A 19,601-nucleotide genomic window follows, 5' to 3' on the forward strand; every position below is an offset into this window, starting at 1 on the left:
CAGCTGTGTCCTCTCCCAGCCATTTGCCTATCCCCAGCCCGCTCCCTTGGAGAGCAGTGAGAAACAAACACCTTGACACTGTGCGAGCACTGTGCAGCAACAGCTAACACATCGGGGTCTTGTCAACACAGTTTTGGTCACAAATCTAAAACACAGCACCACCTGAGCTGCCATGAAGAAACTTACCTTCACCCCACAGACTCAGTACATTACTAGGCAACAATGCAGCAGCAATGGGTACTGAATTCAGATGATGAAAGCAAGTGGTGAGATTACCAACTCTGTTCTAGCCCATGTGGGTATTTACCGTACGTGGCTACAGAATACAGAAAGTTGCAAACAGCTGTGCATCCGGAATTCAACAGCCTTGAGACTGCAGATTGTTATAACTAACAAAGGTATGAATGCCCAATTAATTTAAACAATACTGTGCTTCTTTAAAGAAAATAAGATATCAGTATAACAAATAACAGGACTCCTTTACATGAGAGAAACAAAGGCTTTCTTAAAACGTGAGTTGTACTTCACTGAACTTGGGCTGCTTCTTTAAAACTAAGTTTTTATATGAAACTAATTTTTCTCTATAGCCTTGCAGTCTTAAACTTCATGCTCTGCTAAATTCAGTATTTGAAAATAATTATTTTGAAGAATTAATGTATGAAGACTCAGCAGAACAGTTTGCTCTAAAAAGATTGTTCAAAAAATTCAGGTTGCATGAAATTATATAGGGTGGCCTTACTTAGATGTAAAAACAATGACTATCCTCACATCTTACGTTTTTATTAGCCTACCAGTCCGTTTTAATTCTCAAAATTCACATACTTATGTACTACTCACTGGATAGTAGCAGCCTGCACTGTCTCAATGACAGGATATTAAATACCCTGCACTCTGTTTTCATTTAGTGTAGAAAGGAATCTAGGTCTGTTGCATCCAGAAATGGAATTAAGTTATCAGAGAATATTGATTTCAACATTGAGAAATATTGTGGCTCTCATGAAAAAAATTAATTGTGAAATATACTTAAAATAAAAATAAGATAGAATGTCATCTATTAATTTCAAATAGAGTATTAGAAATACGAGACAAAAACTAAGTTCTGAAAATTCAGGTTTCTGTATCACCCTCCCTCAACTGTGATGTTTTTACTGGCCAAAACCACTTGGTTTTGTTCCCATAGCTTAGCTAGAGGTTTATTTGTTGATATATGATCGCAGAAAAATCATTCTCTGAGTTGGGATAGGAAAACAACTTAAACATCCAGCCCTTCATCTGGAAAGGTTTTCTAAAGGCTCCATTGCTTTGGTCAGACTTTTGTGTCTGGGCTCATAATCTGGGAAGAGCAAAGCCATGAATCCCCCAGAGTTATTATTTTACATCAAGTGACCTGTTCTAGCTGTTATTCCAGCCAGGGAGGCTGGTGAGAGAGCTCAGGATTATACCTGCCTATACCATAATAGGTTCTTCCCACTAAACTCCTGAAAGCTGAAACACTGTGGATTATGAATATCCAGTTTAAGAAGGAAAAAAAGGATCAGATAATCCATGCATTTAAGTGATGCTGAGATCCCACTATGAGCAGAAACCTTTGGACCTTTCCTGAGGTTTACATTCCATTGCCTGAAGCATTTCCTTGAATTATTTCTTGCAGAGTTCAGTGCATTTAACAATGGGATTTGAAGCTGGAGGGAGAAGATTTGAATACTGTGGAACTAGCTGAGAAGTGAGCAGCAGACAGGAGAACGGCCATGATCCCCATACTTCCCGTGCTCCTGAGGACCAGGTCCTGATCACTGCACTCACCTGGGTGACTGCTCCCAAGGTCTGCATCTGAGCAGCTCCTGGGCTGCTCAGGTACCTGCTCCGGAGGCCTTGCTGCAATCCTCCCCCACGCATCTGGGGAAACACAGGTTGAAGGGAAGGAAGGCTGCTAGGCACCCACTTCTTGTCCCCATATTAGGCAGGGAGATTGCCAGTGTATGAGTCTCGGGTGCTCAAAAGCACTTCTCAGATGTATTTTTCCAAACAGTGAAGTCAGATGCTTTTCCCAGTAGTTATATCGAATGGACCAGAAAGTTGGAGAAAGTAGGTGGTAGGGGAGCTTATTAGTCTAACCATACAGATTGAAAATTATACTATTTTGAATTTTGCTCTTTTCTGGACCTGCCAGAAACAGGATATACTGCATCCCAAGTTTCCACACATGGAAAACCATCAAATCACATTACAAATATTCAGGCAAAGGAGCTCTGTCTTATGATGAGTCATATTCAATTCTCATCACTATTTATCAACAGTGTCTCTCCTCAATTAGAAACTTTTGATTCATTGTTAAGTTTGAAGGAAGTACACAAGATGTTTTTGACAAATGTTTGTTTATCCTTCTAATAATAAATCGTGGTTTTATTTCTTTTCCCTGAGTAAAGAAGCACCACTTCCTCACATTCTATTGAAATATTTTTCTCCTACTAGTTCTGTTGAAACTTCACTGCTTCTGATGAAGGAGGAAGTGGAGATGCCAACATTTGATGCTGATTCAGAGGCACCCACCACATGTTGTAAAAGTTGTTGCCTAAAAGGGATTATGTGTTCCTTCAACTATTATACGCTTAAGGAGATATGAATAAACTTCCAAATTCCAAAATGATTAAAAAAATAGAAATACTCCCACAGAAAAGAAGAAAAAAAAAAGAATCAAAAAGAAAGTTGATGAAATGGAACGAATTCACGCCAATTTTTGCCAACACATTTTATATGAAAAAGATGTCAGATGTCCTGAAGTTATTTATAAAACTAGTCTACAAACAAGAACTGTCAGTACCAGAAAAATGGGTTTCATCTGCTTATTTTTTAGTTTCAGAACATTTACAAACCTGTAGCAGAAAATAATGCAAAAAGATTGTCATGTTCAGTAGATTATATAATGAAGAATCAGAAGACTAGTTTGTTCTGGTACAATTTAGAGCAGCATTGAAGCTGATTAGCTCTTACTAGAGACTGTACAGATCACATGTGATGTGCAGCCTTCTTTGACCTCATCCTCTAGGTCCTAGTTCAGAGGGTGAAACACATCTCAAAGGAGACCAAATCTTCATATCGTTCTTAGACATGAAAGGTCTATTACATAGATGGACATTTTCCACCGGGTATATTTTCATTGCCACTATTCTCAATTATCTCTTTGAAATACATTTAATAGCTTCGGGTCACTAATCAGTATTTTTTAAAGTGTAAATTATTATCTCCTCCTTGCCTTGAATGGTTTTGACAGAAAGAAGAAAAAATAGACCCTTAACTTCACTAGTCCTTGGCATTTATCAGAAGATTTTTTTTAATCAACAAAGAAGAACAGTGGCTGAAAAATCTGAATGTAACAATCCAGGAATTACTGTACTAAACTATTTCATAATATATTGCAGTTCAATTTCAGAATAACCCTAAGCTTTATTGCATTCTTCTCTTCAGAAGCAAATCTGCCTTAGGCATACTATTTTTGACAGTCTACAGTACATCCTTCATAAACCTAAATTCATATGGTAAGCTCTTATTCTTAAATCCAATTTTATCCTTATTTTGGGGGAAAAACTAAAGATAAGGATCAGTTTCTACACTCGCCCTTAGCTGCTTCAGAAAAGGGAATGCAAACTGACAAAGCTTCTTTATTTCTAGTTATTATTCTAATTACTTATCCACAGTTTGGATCATGATTGCTTCTATTTATACCAGGAGCCTACACATTGCACTATTTCTGCATGACTGCTTGTCAAACAGACAACTCAAACAACAATAAACAGCTCCCTTTCATAATTAGAAATTCAGAATTTTTCAGGGGAACCAAGAGAAACATATTTTTTAGATAGAAGGCAAGTGAGCTGCAAACTGGAGCTATATAACTCAAACTTAGTCATAGAGACAGCTAGAAGTAAAACAAATCCCTGAAATAAAGACCAGGGCTCAGTACGTAAAGTGAACTTTTAGTAATAAAGCGTATTTGCACATGTGAATTATTCAAAGTTTTTAACATGTTATGTACTACGCAGCTATGCTCTGTAGACATACTTTAAGAGTTGTTCAAACAATCCTGTTCTGCCACAATTAGCATAAAACTAACGGTTTCCTGACAAGGTAGAACAAAATTGAGTATAGGTAGCTCTGTCTTTGTTTTGACATGTAACAAGAAAGAGAATGAACATGAAATAACAGCTTTGATTTATAAACCAACCAACATCTTCGGTCTTGATATAAATCCTTTATACAAAGTACAGGCTAGCAACACAAAACCTGCACATCGTTACACGTTAGGAAATGATGCAGTTAAGTAGAACTGACAGTCAAGTTTCCATCTAAAAATTAGGGCAGCTAATAGGGAGCATTGACACAAACTGTTTTTAGCTTCAGCGTAAGAACCTGACGTGACAGTGACATGCCCTACAGGTCTGACTCACAGGCTTCTCTGCGTGACAGGCTTCCTTTTTCATACGCTGGAGAGCAAAGTATCAGCAGGAAATACTCGGGAGAAACTTTGGTTACGCCTACAAATTTGGGCAGAAAGAAAGGCACGAATGATTTTACAAGAACAGCGCTTGATTTCTGAGGAAGAGAAGGGAAGAGAGAGGTGGACTGCGTAACATAATGCCATCCACCCATTAAGAGCCTGATGTGGCAAGGTGGTGAGAGCACTCCAGTTCAAGGGGATGCAATCAGTGGGGGATGCTGAGCACATTTCAAGTTACGCCCTGACTCATGCAAGCATCCAATATGCTCTCAACAGTTCTACCAGTCACCCTGAAGATTTGCACATAACCCACAGCCACACAAAAAGAAGGTTGGAGCATATGGCAAGGTTTCTAAGTGCTCCAACTGACATCAGAGAGCTTTACAGACAACTGCAAAACATTACACATCCAAATGCTTCAAAGCTGTTTGTAAAATATCACTATCATGCTGTGGGACTGATCCTGCTGTCCTTCTTCCATTTCAGTAAACTCCTACTGAGAATCTGTTTGAGAACACGTCGGCCCCGCAGCTCCTCACACGATGGCAAATATTAAGAAATACCAGCAGAGAGAATAGGGAGTTGTAGTTCAAAGATGCTGATGTAAATGTAACTCTTTCAGACACTAACAAAGGTATACTTATATATACTTATATATACTTATATATAATATTTTGAAGGTCCAGATTTGTCCTGTCATCTACAGAGTCTGTCTGCTTCTGCTTAGTGTTTCCAGTAACACGAGCATGCTCCTGAGCATGTGTTGAGACACCTGCAAAATTCCCCTCTCTTCCTCAGCCCCTTCCTCCCCCATTCATACTATGTGAACAATCAGCCCTGGCTATGCTATCTAATCCCAGAAGCTCCTTCTAGGACTGACTTGCTGCCAGTTTTGGTCAGACAGCTGCTTTATCTTACCCTACTCTCAGGACTCAGTCGCACCCACTTTGACTGACAACATGAAGCAAATTGCATTACTACTCTAACCTTGGAGATTGTCACAAAGATTCACGCTGTGGCATGTTGGGAGTATGGTTAAACTCAGACCTTCTGCTCCAAACACAAATGTCCCTTGTGCTTTAGATAAAGGAAAACCTTTGCTAAACCCTTACTACAGCAATGGGTATTTCTTCTGATGCTAATATCTATTTAAGTAGTTCTCTGCTCCTTTTCTCTCCACTCCCCTATTGCTATTCCAGCCACTTTGTTGCTCCATTAATTATGCTGCTACAACTGTCTATCAGGACATACCAGTGACCTGCCTACAAAATAATTTGCCAGGAAAGTAGAAGTTATATTTCATGTTGGTCAGTTTTCCAATCTCATTCATCCTACAGACCTGCACAGTTGAAACAAGACAAGGGGTAGCAGTGCCAGGCATACATACATACAAGCGTCACCATTGTTGTCTGTGCAACCATGTCCTTATGAACTACACTAGAAGCATGAGTCCTCAGGAAAGTTAATTCAGTTACACAGGCTGACTCACAACAGGAACCACAGGTTTATTGTGGAATAGTGCAATTATGCACTATGCACCTCTACAGAACCCAAGGCTAGTTTGAAAAGATGATGGCGAAGCCCATCTGATAGCATATCAGTGCTAAAATTAGCTGCCCAGCCTATCTCCTCCCACCCCAGGAACACGCTCCTGCCCCCAGTCCTCCACCACCATGGGCACCTGACTGACCCCTGAGGGAACCTGAGCCAGTGAAACCATGAGGTTGGGAGTAAGATGGCAGGAAAGGGATGAGACCGCCTCTTCTGGTAGCAGCTAGCAATTAAATCGGTTGAGCTTTTGAGTCAAACCTCCCCATAATTGTCAGCATAATGGACTACTGAAACACAAAGAAGCACTACCTGTCTGCCAGTCATTCCTTCAGTGAGCACAAAAGGGTCCTAGCAAGGTTCATTCTTCTGGCTTAACCTGGTGGCATGTGTTAGAGCTGGGCAAAGAAAGTGGATTAATTTCTGCTGAGCTCAGAGTTTTGAGAGAATAACTGGTATGGTTCATTAGCTCCACTGGGTGTAGGGGAGGAGAAGGTAGCTTTTCACCTGGAGGTTTAGGTAAATACAGAATTATGCTCAGAAGTGCTCTAAGCAGTCAAGCTTAAGAAGAAACATCAGACTGAAGATTATATTTTATCTGTCTCTATAAGTGTGGAGATATATTGTATGGCAATTATACATACAGGATTAATTTTGTTTAGCTTTTATCCTTTGCAGATTTTTATATCTGATATCCTTGCATTGATTAAAGAAGGTTCCCGAAATTTAACTGGTCTCAGACGGTTGTTTGACAACACAGGCTCTGGCAGTAATACTAGGTATAGAGTAAGAGGGGATGATTCAGCATCTCTTTTAGCCTGAATTTCCCACTTCTTATAAGTGCCTCAGCCCTAAATGAGAGAAGTTAGGCTCTATAGGTGAAGAAAGTCTTGTAATAAAATAATATGGTGCTTGGAAATACGGTCTTCTTCTACAAACATGGACACAGGAAAAAAACACCAAAAACTAACAAACAAATACAAGGAATTAGAGTAGATTTTTGGGGAAAAAAAAAAAAAAAAGGATTTTGTCCCCTCAGATTACTTCTCTCTCTCTTGCCTTGCCCACCTCACAGCCTCAGCTGTGGAACAGCTCAAGATTCACAGAAAGAGAGGAATCAAGTGCCTGACTCTGGAGGCAGGAGAAGAAAGATCCGGGTTTCATTTTTCGCTGTTAGGATTTGTTGTGTATTTTATTCAAAGTTTTAAATTCTAAATACACAAACGGTCTTAAGTATTTTTAAGGTATAAGACTAAGGTGTATTTGGAAATAAGCTACCATTTATAATATGAGACTAACTGTATAGCGTGAGGCATAGAGCAAAAACTCTTTCATCTGGTATTTAATCAGAACGAAGCCATCTAAGTAGCACCTATTTTAAAACAGTTTTTTCTTTGTCTGCCTGTAACTCTAAGGGCCTGTTTAAAGTCAAAAGACCTGGTGAATTTAGTGCTAATCTTTGAGGACTGCACAGAACGTGGCAGGAACTCCATCTGCCTGTAGGTCACATTCTGCATGCCAGTATTACCTCTATGGACATACAGCAACAAGCTTGATGGGTATAACATGAGAGGTCATTGAAAGCCTGAACAGACCTCAACATGATAGGAGGAGCAACTTGTTTAGTTTTTCTAACCCCCACATAAGTTTACCAATATACTGGCCACCCCTATTAGCAGCCTACAGCACTGCACTGGACTTGAAGCTAAGTGTTTCTTCACAGGTGACAGGTTTTCTCTCAAGCAGGTTTTGTTGAGCCAGTTTTTCTTTTTAATTCTTCTAATCAAAGATTTGGGGCTACACTACTGCCATTACAAATGGAATGAGACTGTGACTTCTCTGCTGTGGAATCCAGCCCTTCAAAGTTTAGGCGGTAATTCCACGTTGTTTTCTTATCCAGTATTGCTTATTCACCTGTTACCAGCCCCACAATGTTTTCATTCAACAGAGAAAAATTCGCTTGATTCCTACCTCTCAACAAATAGAAATTAACTGGATGACTTGCAACCATGCATGAAGACATCAGACCCAGCTGCTGTACATCTACAGCAGGCCTTGAGTTAAGATTAAAGCAGTGCACAGTGCCAAGTAAATTGACCTAACCAGCAGTTTTCTCTGGAAAGCATACTGAACACAACTGTAATATACCTCTTCTAATTTTCTTGCGTCAGCACTACAGATAACATTAAATGCTTCACATCATTTACAAAGGAAAAAAAAGTGCATGGGAAAGGGTAGCAGCAAGCAAACACGTTAAGAGAAAGGCCACAGTAAGAAAAAGCTATGGGCATTAAACCCTGTACTTCGGCACTCACTTTCCCCATGGCTGCACAGCACCGCAACGCTCATGATTAAAGGGAAGAGTGTGTTTCTGACAGGCTTTTGCCAGCTTTCCCTGCACGATTTTACCCCATCCAAGAGCTTGCACTGGGTAGAAGTTTAATGCCTCTTCCCCGTGCAGGTGCAGCAGCGGCAGCTGCAGCAGGCCACCATGTCCCGCTGCCGGCTTGTCCCACCAGGCTGAGGCTGGGCTTCCGCTTCCCCAGCAAGGCCGGCCGGCGGAGATGTCTGCCTTTGGAGGTGTGGGTCTGTGCCACTGAGCCTTACCTACCCGGGCCAAAACATGCCACTTCCTTCACAGGGGCGTTCCACAGGCTTTGCCTTTGAACAGCTGCCAATAACCCATGCCCCCAGCCCGATTAATGCAGGTGACCTACAAGTGCAATATCTTTCCCAGATAACTAATCTCTAGTAGCCACGTAGGGTTCTCTTTTAACAATGCAAGTTGCCACATTGCCAAACAAACATGATGCTATTTTCTGGTTTTAAGGTGAAAATTCAATTTTGTTTCCTAGTAATTATTTATGTCAAAGAACAAGAAGAGTAAACCGGTGATCCATCCTTTACCTTCATTTTTCTTTGAGCCCTCTGTTCCTCTGGACAACAATTGCCATGGGACTCACAGCCCTGTAGGGCCTGGCAGCTCCAGCGCCCCGCAGAGCTGCTGCCTGACTCTGCCTGCAGTTCTGCTCTACTGAACAAAGAGGAGCAAGGCAAACAGGCACCGAATGGCCAAGGAGACCTGCCACCGAAGGAGACTTCGAGCTCTCCTCTTCGGAGGCAGATAATGGGACAGGCAAAATCTGCTTGCTAAGTATGTCTGGAGATGGCACCAGCAGTTGGGACTTCTTAACCTATACTAAAATCACTTGTAAGGTAGAAAACTGAAACAGAACATGAGCCTGAAAGTGTATTAACTTTTAGATGCTCATAGCCCAGCTGGTATGTCAAGCCAGGTACTTGCTCCCTTTGCCAATAAAATTATAAGGATCTAAATACTTGGGATTACACGTGAGAGAAGTTTTAATGAATACAAGATGACACCTTTATGTTGCTTATTTTGTATGACTATTCAAATAAAACATAAAATACATTTAAAAACATAACTGCATTCATTATTTGGGGAGATAAAAATATTCTCTCTGATGAAAAAAATAGCTTATATGGCACCTTTTAGTTAGTTCTGGTTTAAAAATGAGCTATGCACATGTAAAAAATACATCTTTTTTCTAAATAGAGACTTTCAAAGAGCCTTATGAAAATTCTCTATGTAATGGAGCCAAACATTTTACAAAAAGAACTTGGAATCAAAATACTGGTGTTCTTTCTTGGATTACTCTCAAACAGAGGCTTCTGACTATAATAGTATGCAGCACTTGCATGATATGGACAATTGCCTTGGGACTGAGAAATCAATTCTGCAAAGCACTAAAAGTGCTGAAGATCAGCACTTTGCAGGATACTGCCAATATTCTTTCTGGGACCAGTTAGTTGCTAAGTGGAGAAACCCAAACTGACTTAGTGCTACCGATATATTTCAAATGTTAAACATGATCTGAAGATCTGAATACTACTTTATTAAGTAATTGTTCTTTGAGCATCTACAGAGAAATCCTTTTAAGTCCCTCCTGCATCAGACCAGTATTTTTAAGTATTCAAAAATTCTTCAGGGAAAGCTGTGGATTAACTTGGTAGGTCATGGTATGTGTACCATGCAAAACTGTGTTTTACTGGAGACAATTAAATCTCTTGTTTGAAAATGCATTAATTAATCTGATAGAGAAAATATTTAGGGAAAAAATCAGGTAGAGGTTTGTGGCTTAGATAAAATCTAATGGTAAATAAAGGGTATCTTAGATTTTTCAATTGTGCAGAACAACTTAATCACCAGTTTTTCCTATTCAGCTCCAATACTTGTTTAATTCTTCTAATGCTTAAAGATGAAAGCAGTGCTCTAGATGAGTAACTAGAGTTCAAAAACTTTATGGTGAAGATTTAGAAATGGATTAGTAGGAATAGTTGTCTCAGTGCTGGTTGGCTTTCAAATACATACCCATGGCTTGATTTTTCAGAAAATATTTGCTCAGTTCTGAAAAATCAGTATCTCTGATTACATTTTTTTGAAACTGAAACATCTACAATCACTAGTCACTTGAAGACCTATTCTTTCTTCCTACTAACATTTTTTGGAAACTGCATTCTTTACACTTCTAACTACCAGCAGTCAAACAGTGAAGAGAGAGTTTCTAAAAGCGAATCTTGTCAGCACATAAATCACTGGTATGCCACTTAAATAGCTTCAGTCTTGGCATGCTAAATTTTCATGCTCTGATAAGATTTTGGCATGATCCTTTAATTATACTTGCAAAGAACACAAATAATTAAATCATGAAGCACTCAGTTTTCTTGGCGTTGTTCCCAATCAAAGACAATATGACTATATGCAAAACATCACTACTGCTATTACAATGTAAATAAGGCAGTAAAACCCTAATAAAGAGATAAAAAGTAAATCATTACAGTGTGTGAGCTCTGCAAAAACTAAGTGGTCACCTTCGTCATCCGCTGAAAATGGGGAATAATAAAAACTGCTTTAAAATACTTATATAAAGGCTGAGATGCTAAGCCACTTTCCTTACAGAGTTTCACAAACTCTTCTACAGTACAACTGGCTTTGTGTGTCTTGGGGGGAAAGGGGTCTGAAAGCTTCAAGAAATATGGAAGTATTGCAGGGGACTTGTCCGAGAACGCTTTGTCCCTGGCTCAAAACCTCTGCACAGCAGTACAGTGTAAAGGAAAGCATATTCTGAGGCCCCACAGTTGGTGCCTACTGGTGATTATTTTCTTTGTGTAGATAACCAGCACCCACTCGCTTTCTTCCCATAAGTGTCAGTGTAGGTGCGGAGAAGCACTCTTCACTGCATTCCTTCCCTATTGCCATGCTGATATCTCTGGACACATGGATTAGGCAGAAAAGGCAAACACTCCAGGCCACAAACTAATTTGTCCCTGCACATAAGTGGGATGCACACATGGAAAATTCTGGCTTTTGAGTGGAACTCACCACCATGTATCTGCAGCTCCAATGCAGCTATATAAATTCTGGCCAGGGTCTATGGTGCAAAAACAGATAGAAATGCCTATTGTTCCCCAGGAGCCAGCTCTGGGCAACTCCCTTTTCAGCGTACATATATATCTGAATTACTTTTCTGAGGTAACTAACTCTATCTGCTGCTATGCCACCTATCTACTGCCAGGACAGCCATAGTCTGTGGAAAGGAACTGAGAACCTAGGCTAACAACCTAATATATAGTTACAGCCTACTTCATAGAGCTTAAAGTGCTTGATTAGATGTAGTCCATAAAACCGTAAAACTGAAGACTGAAAAATATAGAGGCACTGGCCCTGAGATTGCCTACGCAACCCTAGTATGTATGTCCATATCTATGATGCAATCTTTAAATACATGCTCATTCCATTCCTTCACAATGATACTCACAAGACGGATATACTGGAAAGATCAGCTCTTTTCCAAACTTTTCCCATCACAAACTCAAAGTCCTGTGATAAAGAATGTGGCAAATTGAAAGGATGCTCTGTGTATAGTGGAAAGCAATAGAGCCTGCTAAGTAGAGTGCTGTACCAGGGTTTATACTTCCAGGTTTGCCACTGACACGGTGGCTGACTTAGTAAGATGCTGAGCATCTTCATGCCTCATTTCCTCTCTGTAACGCATGCAGAATGCTACCAGCTTTCTTGGCAAAGTGTTTGAGATATACTGGTGAAAAGTGCTATGCAATAAACAGTTCTCTCTTTTGAGAGATTGGAGTTACACACCTCATACAACCCTCCCTTGTCAGTGAAAAGACTGAAAAAACTCCACACCTTTCAGTTTAAACAAATCAAAACATTCTTAGTCTTTGGATCGCACCTGGAACTATTTATTACTAAGATCTGATCCTGTGATGGGATTAGTTCAGCCTCAGTGTTACAGTAACTCCACTGTGGTTTCATTCTTGTAACAGGGAATAAAAATACATACTTCTGGAGTTATGTTTCATATTAGAAGGTGAGCGTATTTGTATGAGCCCTCATTTTCCCATTCAGCTTCAGAGGATCCCATTACAGAGTTTTGTATGGTTATTTTCTACTTCTGCATTGGGTCAAGCTTTCCCCAGGGTACACTTCTAATTCATGGTCTTCTACATTATTATTACCCTTTTGACCTAAATGATTAGCCCAAGTTTGAGGCCCTGAGGGCTGTTTCTATTAGGAGGAGAAAATTATGAAGTCAAGGATCTTTTAGGCATGTCTAGTTAAAAAAATAAAAATAATAATATAAAAAAATAAAACCACCTCCAAAGTCACCCACCCCCAACTTCACTCCTGTTTCCTTGAATGTAGGAGATACACAACAAAAAAAAACCTCCCTGCCATCCCTTCTTGAAGTCTTTTCAGCCAGCATGCAGACCTTTGTTGGACTGTGATGATACTTATCTAATTTTTTTTTTCACATTCTGTTCCTCCTTTAAGTCTTTTGCTATGTGTATTCTCCTGCTTTATGTGTTTTTCTTTCTCATCCTTTTGTCCTTCTCTTCCAGATATACTCAATTTCCATAGAGCTTAGTTGAACACCCAGTCATACCCTTCTTCCACCTAGTTTGAATGCCTGAGCATCCCCACACGTGCTTTTGCTTTGGGAGATGAAATGGACCTGAGATTAGGAGGCTGCTATTGTTTGAACTGGTACTAAAATGACCTTACCTGTTCTTTAAAAGACAGATGCAACACCAAACAAATTCCATAATATTTCACCCAAAGACATACCCTAAAAGTATCCGCTTATGGAATGCTGTGGTTTGCCTACGATGTCCCTCACTTAGCTGGCTTTGGGGTCTGCAGCCAAACCAACATTTCTGCTGGTCCTGCCAGTGGTGTCAGTGAAGGAGGCAGTCCTGTCCTCCCCCATCCCCATCTCCGTCACTGCTTGCAGGAAAAACAGCTGCAAGAGCTCAAAGGAAAGAGTGGTAGAGGGTCAGGAATGAGCAGCCAAGGGTGGGGGAAGGCAGGATGGTGCTTTTGGCATTGGTGTCAGCACACCTGGCTTAAAGTATTTATCAGACTAACCTTATCCACTGAAATCTCTGGGAGTTTTGTGCAAGTGAAAATGCTTGTAAAGTAGACACCAGTAGCTGTTGGTTCTAACTGGAGAGAATTTGGATATGAACTATATGGAAAAGCTGTAATTTTTAAAATGATGACAGCTACGTAGTGTAGGCTCAACACTTTCTACCTGACATATTTAACTACCTGACATATTTAACTACCTATCCAAGTGAATTGGAGAACATAATGGGAAACATGCTCATAATGAACCTCACCCTGGTTCTGCACTGATACAAGGGTTTTCTGGTATTTCATAGCCTTAGCATCTGGAACCCTTAAAAATTTTAAGAATGTAGTTATCGCCAAAAGAACATCATGAAAGAAAATCACAGTTTAAAGGAAGAGTAAGTGACTTGCTCAATGTTAACAGTGACATTTGCAGCAAAGCACCCTTGTGCCCATAGCCCCATCTCCTAGGCTGCCTGATCACAGTACTTCCCTCGCAATGGGAGTTTAGCTATTATCTTCAAAGGGGAAAACCCTGTGTGAGTAAGCTGTAAAAATAGCTAGAAAGAAGTACATCAGAGAACGCACTGCTATTCTTTTCTCTTGCAGATGTACATTGTCAAATAGATCCATAGCATCAGTTCTTGAGGCAATACTCACAACATTCTCTGAACTACTTAAGCAGTTGTGCTGTACCTATAACCCCAATCTGTAACACAAATATTAAAGCTGAAAAAGCGTGCATAAAATCTATATTACCACATTAATCTCAAAAGGACATTTGGCTAATATAAAATTCAGCATCATCTTCATTGATGGTTCAGGGAAATAAAGTTGTAATAAATTGCTGCAAGGCAAAGTACCAATGATTGAGTAAGGCTATGCAATTAAGATGTAACTTTTTAAATCACCTTTGAGGTTAAATGTAGAAGAGTTATGAGTAAAAGGGCAATTAAATGCTAGGCTTTTCAATCTAAGGTCTCCTCATCAAAGATTCAGTTACCTAAATTTTTCTTTATTTCAGAGGAAGAGCTGGGTGTAACAATATTTCATCCCCCACAAGAGGAAGTAAAGAATACTCTTTCAAACAAAAGCATTACCGGGCTATCAAAATCTTTACAAAGAAAAATAAACTAATCAAGATTGATCTACTAGGGCTCTCAAGTTCCTGAATTCCTAAATGTTAACATTAGGTTATAAAGGGGAAAGAAGTGTAAAATGTAGCCATTACCACCTTATATCACCACCTCAAGTAATATATATCTTAATGCAATGTAAACGGCAAGAGCAGTGTACTTGATATTTCTATAACTTTTAAAATAATTTCTGTATATTTTTCTGTAACTTTTTATATAATTTTACAAGCTGCATTTCAAAACAATTTCCTTCTGAAATCTTTTAAGACATATTTTGGAGAATCATGGATTTATTTATGATCTGGTCCTGAAGACACTTTTATATCTGACTGCCTTTAGTGTATATAAAATCTTGATTGAATAAAGTTATTCAAATATAGGTATTTTCAAGACAGTGAAATTATTTTAAGCTTTCCTCAAGAAACCTGTGAAAAATCTAACACTTACTGACTGAAAAATTAAATTAGCTGAAAGCTACAGTTGTGCATGAATATTATAAAAATATACTTTGCATAGTGTTTAAAACACTAACCTTTTTTCTACATTTTGCTTCTCTTACCAAGTGATGATGTGCTACTATATTGGTCTAAAGAGTATCAGAATTTTGTATTATCGTACCATTTTCCATCTAAAGCTTCCAATGTACGTTAAAATGCAGCAATTAAAATAAGCTGCCCTCTTTTGTGAGTTACTGTGTCTCTATTACTAGCATGAAACAAACAAACATATATAAGAAAACTGGTTTCTCATTCAAAGCAACTGTGACAAGATCAGGAATATTTCTGTTACTGAGCTGTAAGATTCAGACTACTAGATCCACATCATATAATTAAATAAAAACCTCACGCAGTTTCCCTTGGGTAGAATGAAGAAGAGAGAAAAGAAAGGAAAGAAAATGCACATTTGACAGATGCTAGTCACATCACTTACTGCATGTCTGGAAAGCCTTTAAAAGGCATAACTATTCTGAAATAACTAAATAAATTCAAAATTCACACCAGTTTTTTACAAGGGCTCACAGTTTTTATTTTAAACTAGGAATGTGCTATTTTGCTCTAACTTAAAATAGCCATGCACAACACTCCTTTAAAAAATACAGTGAAAAATATTCCCTTAAGATTGATTGATACAAAACTGATTCTCTTACTGATTGAAATTAAACTGCAGTATCTCAAATTAAAAATTTACTTCCAGTGTGAGTAAAAGGAGGATTTAGAAGGGTGGGAGAAAAATAAGTTAATTCAAATGTGGTGCTTTAAACCTCGTGCATAATGCACACATCTTTGCTCCTCATATACACCATTAACCCTGTAGCAACTGCTGCATCTATACTGTGCAAGTTTAATTGTACACCAGTTTAAACAAGTAACGTTACTTACTGTTGCTGTTTGCATAGGCACTGGGGTAAAAAAATCGAGTTCTCTGACTCTCAAAAATTCACAAGCACCCTCTCAGAGCTGTTTACAATGGCCTTTCCAGTTTAACATTTCTGAGATACACACACAGCTTTCCTGACACATGGAAAAGAGTGCAAATTACTTGAGTATTTAGCATCATAAAACACGGTCACTGATATAAAAGCTGAAAATGTGCATACCAGCTTTTTATTGTGCGTTTACAGCCCAATTCAAGTTTATGAATAAAGTTTCATTAAAAGTTGAATTATTACGTATCAGGTACACTCGCACTCTATTAACACTAAACTAAAAACCAGAATCAACTGCATTTCTACTTGCCATTTGCCATCAGACTTCTCCACATACATCTGCAATTTTTAGAAATTCCTCCTACTTCCACAACAACCTTCTGCTAATTTTCTTCGATTTTCTGCTCCACTAACTTAAAAGTCATTTCCTTAAGAAAACAGATGACAGACAACTTGAGTGACTGATGATATTGTGCCATCACTTTGTTTTTCTCTGAGGCCTTGGTTTAAGAGGATGGATGTTAGTGTAAATGACAGAAAGGGGAGCTTCGCATAGGATTTCACTTCTGTTCAAAGACAAGCTAATGCAACCTCGCCGAGGTGCAATCAACTTGACAAATGGATGCTGTGCAGCCCTGTGCCTCCCACTGAAACCCGAGAGTCTGATTTACACAATATTCCCCCTGTAAACCGAAGGAAGACCAAATTCCAATCAGACTTAACGCTGCTTGGCTGTATAATGGGTTGATCTGATAATTCGCCCCATATAATGAAATCTGATAATAGTGGGAAAAAACACATCAGAGAGAATGGAATACATTAATGAACTTGTAAAAATACACTTAAGTCTTAACAGATTTAATAAACAGAAAAGAAACAGCTCAAACCGGGAGTCTTCATATGTGGTCAGCAGTTCTTGGGTTTAACAATGAGGCTGCCTGAAAATACAGAGTTTCTATTTACAATTGACTACATTCACCACACCTTTTTTCAGATGGCCAGGAAAAGAAAAAAAGCATTTAAATATCAAAGTAAGCTTTGTAATATGTTTACATGTCTTGCCTTGTTCTGCTTCCCCCTCAAACTAAACTAATTCTATGATACAAGCTGTTTTCTCAGGGAAATGTGAGTCAGATAGAAATGTTTTCCTACCCGAGAAACAGCGTTTCATTTACTAACTGGAAAAAATAGGAAACATTTGTTTTCAGACTTTTAAGATTTGGGGGGATTGAAAAACAAAGACAATTCCGTTTCAAAACACTTTTTAGACAACTTCAACGGCTGGCACAGAAGTTAACTGAATGTTTACACTGGAAAAATGTCACAGAAATGTCTATTAAAATCAGTACTTTTTTGTGTATCATAATAAACTACTCAGATTGTCATGTGCTCTGCAAATAAACATTCTGCCTTAGCAACTACAACTGCTATCAGAAGCCGTTCTCACACATACATGAACTAAGTAGTGCTGAATTTTTAGGGTTTTATTTATTTTGCTGTTGTCACAAATAAATGAAAAAAAAAAAAAAAGGAACTTATACAAACATCTCATGCTGAAGTGAATGGATTTCAACAGCTGCTGATTTGGTGACATGGAGAACCCCGGTGGAGATGTCCCGCTGAATTAACGTCTTGGAAATGTTAAAAAGAAACTTCAAACAGCCCTTGTTTAGCAGGCGGTCGAAGCTCGCTCTCTGTGGGGATCATGTGAAGACTAGCAGAGCAGTCACTCAGTCATGAATCAGCCTTGTCAATAGTTGCCTATTTTCTCAACAGGTGTCTCAATCACACGCCATAATCCTTTCCTCCATAGGCTTCTATTTAACAGAAATCACTATCACACACGACACTGTTTTTACTTAATGAGATGTATATCAATTTGTTAATAACCAATTCCTTCCTACTGTCTTGACTGAATGTTAGACTTGGTAGGAACACTTCTCTCTTGCCTACAGGGCCAGCAGGGAAAGTGTGAGAACTATAGCACGGGAGTGAGGACACATTTAATCCTTTTGTTATAGCTGCAGATAAGCACAGCAAACACTGAACTATCATTCTCTGTTCTGTCAGATAATTCTGAAATGCTGCTATATTGAGGTGCTTGTTACGAATCACTATACAGCAATCACTTGTTGCTAGGACAGCAAAAAGTATCAGTGACATAAAAGACCTTACTGTAAATAAAAATGTAGGGAAACGTTTCGTGTTAACTAAGATATATAAAAAAATGCTTAAATAAAAATCCAGGAAGCCATTTTAAGAGATTTTTTTTTCCAAACTAACTTTGTCATGACTTTTTACAACATTTTTTGCAAATTCAACTATTTCATTAAGTTTTGAAAACCTCATTTATTTTATAAGACTCATACATACATGTAACTACAAAAGTAAATTAAGTCCTACGGGTAACAGCTATCAGATTCCTGACAAAATACAAGAATTCACAGAAAACTTTACATATGTTTTTTACCCTAATACAGTGCTTATCTGTATGCCTACAGCTATGCTCTTTGAGCCACATCAGTGTTAAGCAACAAAACAAAAAGATTAAGAGATTTTTTTCTGACAAAAAGCAACAAGCCAGTAAATATTCTTCAACACTTACTAAACTTGCATGAAACAGATCACTTACAATGTGAATTAGAAATGAATTTGTATCGCTGAACTATTCTGGGCTTCCTCTTGTTACCCGCTTTCAAATTTTACCTATATATACACAAAATACTGATGATCTGATGTAATCTTTTGTATTTTCAGGCCAGTCTCTTCCTGTATCAGTGAAAGAAATACATTTGTAAAATAATGTGGGCAGGTTAGTAGCAGCATGTTTCACTTTTATAGTAACAGCTCCTGTAGAAACTACAGCTTCTGCATGACTCACAAATTAAACATAAAAAGAGATTTACCAAAAAAATATATCAGCTTTATGCAATGTTTTGAGATCATAAGCACCCTTGTATCAAACTTTATAAACAAGTTCCCTGAGGAAGTTAAACTCTCCAAACATAGCACACAATTTAATAATTTCCAAATACTTTTGAAATTCATGTCAACTGAAGTTAGAAAGTAAAACTGGTGCGGTTTGATCATTCCAGCTGTATGTCAAAATTCTTCCACATTGTTGGATAACATGAAAGTGCAGCACCAGTTCCTGTCACCCTCAATTTAAAAACTTTTGATATACTACCTCTGAGCATGGAGTTGTTTAAATACTATCTCTAACATCAGTAAACTGCATGTACCACCTGCACTGTGACTTGAATTACTGAAACACAACACTACACAATTAAAGAGATCATCTCAGATTTCAGCAGAAAAACATTGCACTGAAGACATTTATATCAAAAGAAAATATTTTAAATATATTTCAAATGTGAAATATAATTTGATTGCATATCTGATGTATACGCTGATTATTAATTTAAATGGGATACAGCACAGTGACAAGTTGTTTTAAGTATGTTGATGGATGTGTATAATCCAGGCCAGATCTTGAAAACCCTATGTAACTGAATGACTTTATGTACAAGTAATCTCTCTGAG

General features: G+C 38.4%; 1 protein-coding gene across 3 annotated transcripts in view; it reads right to left on the minus strand.

Moving 5' to 3' along the window:
* Positions 1–19,601, minus strand: part of STAU2 (staufen double-stranded RNA binding protein 2) — a 168,124-nt gene that overhangs the window by 25,829 nt on the left and 122,694 nt on the right. Inside the window, exon 14 of one of the 3 annotated variants that reach the window (XM_066993093.1) lies at positions 1–19,601. This exon is cut by the window's left edge and continues 21,969 nt beyond it; it is cut by the window's right edge and continues 11,778 nt beyond it. The exons of the other annotated variants lie outside the window; for them this stretch is intronic. The gene's annotated coding sequence lies outside the window, so the exon portion shown is untranslated. 3 annotated transcript variants of the gene reach the window in all.

Source organism: Anser cygnoides, chromosome 2, assembly GCF_040182565.1.
Source record: "Anser cygnoides isolate HZ-2024a breed goose chromosome 2, Taihu_goose_T2T_genome, whole genome shotgun sequence".
NCBI lineage: Eukaryota > Metazoa > Chordata > Aves > Anseriformes > Anatidae > Anser > Anser cygnoides.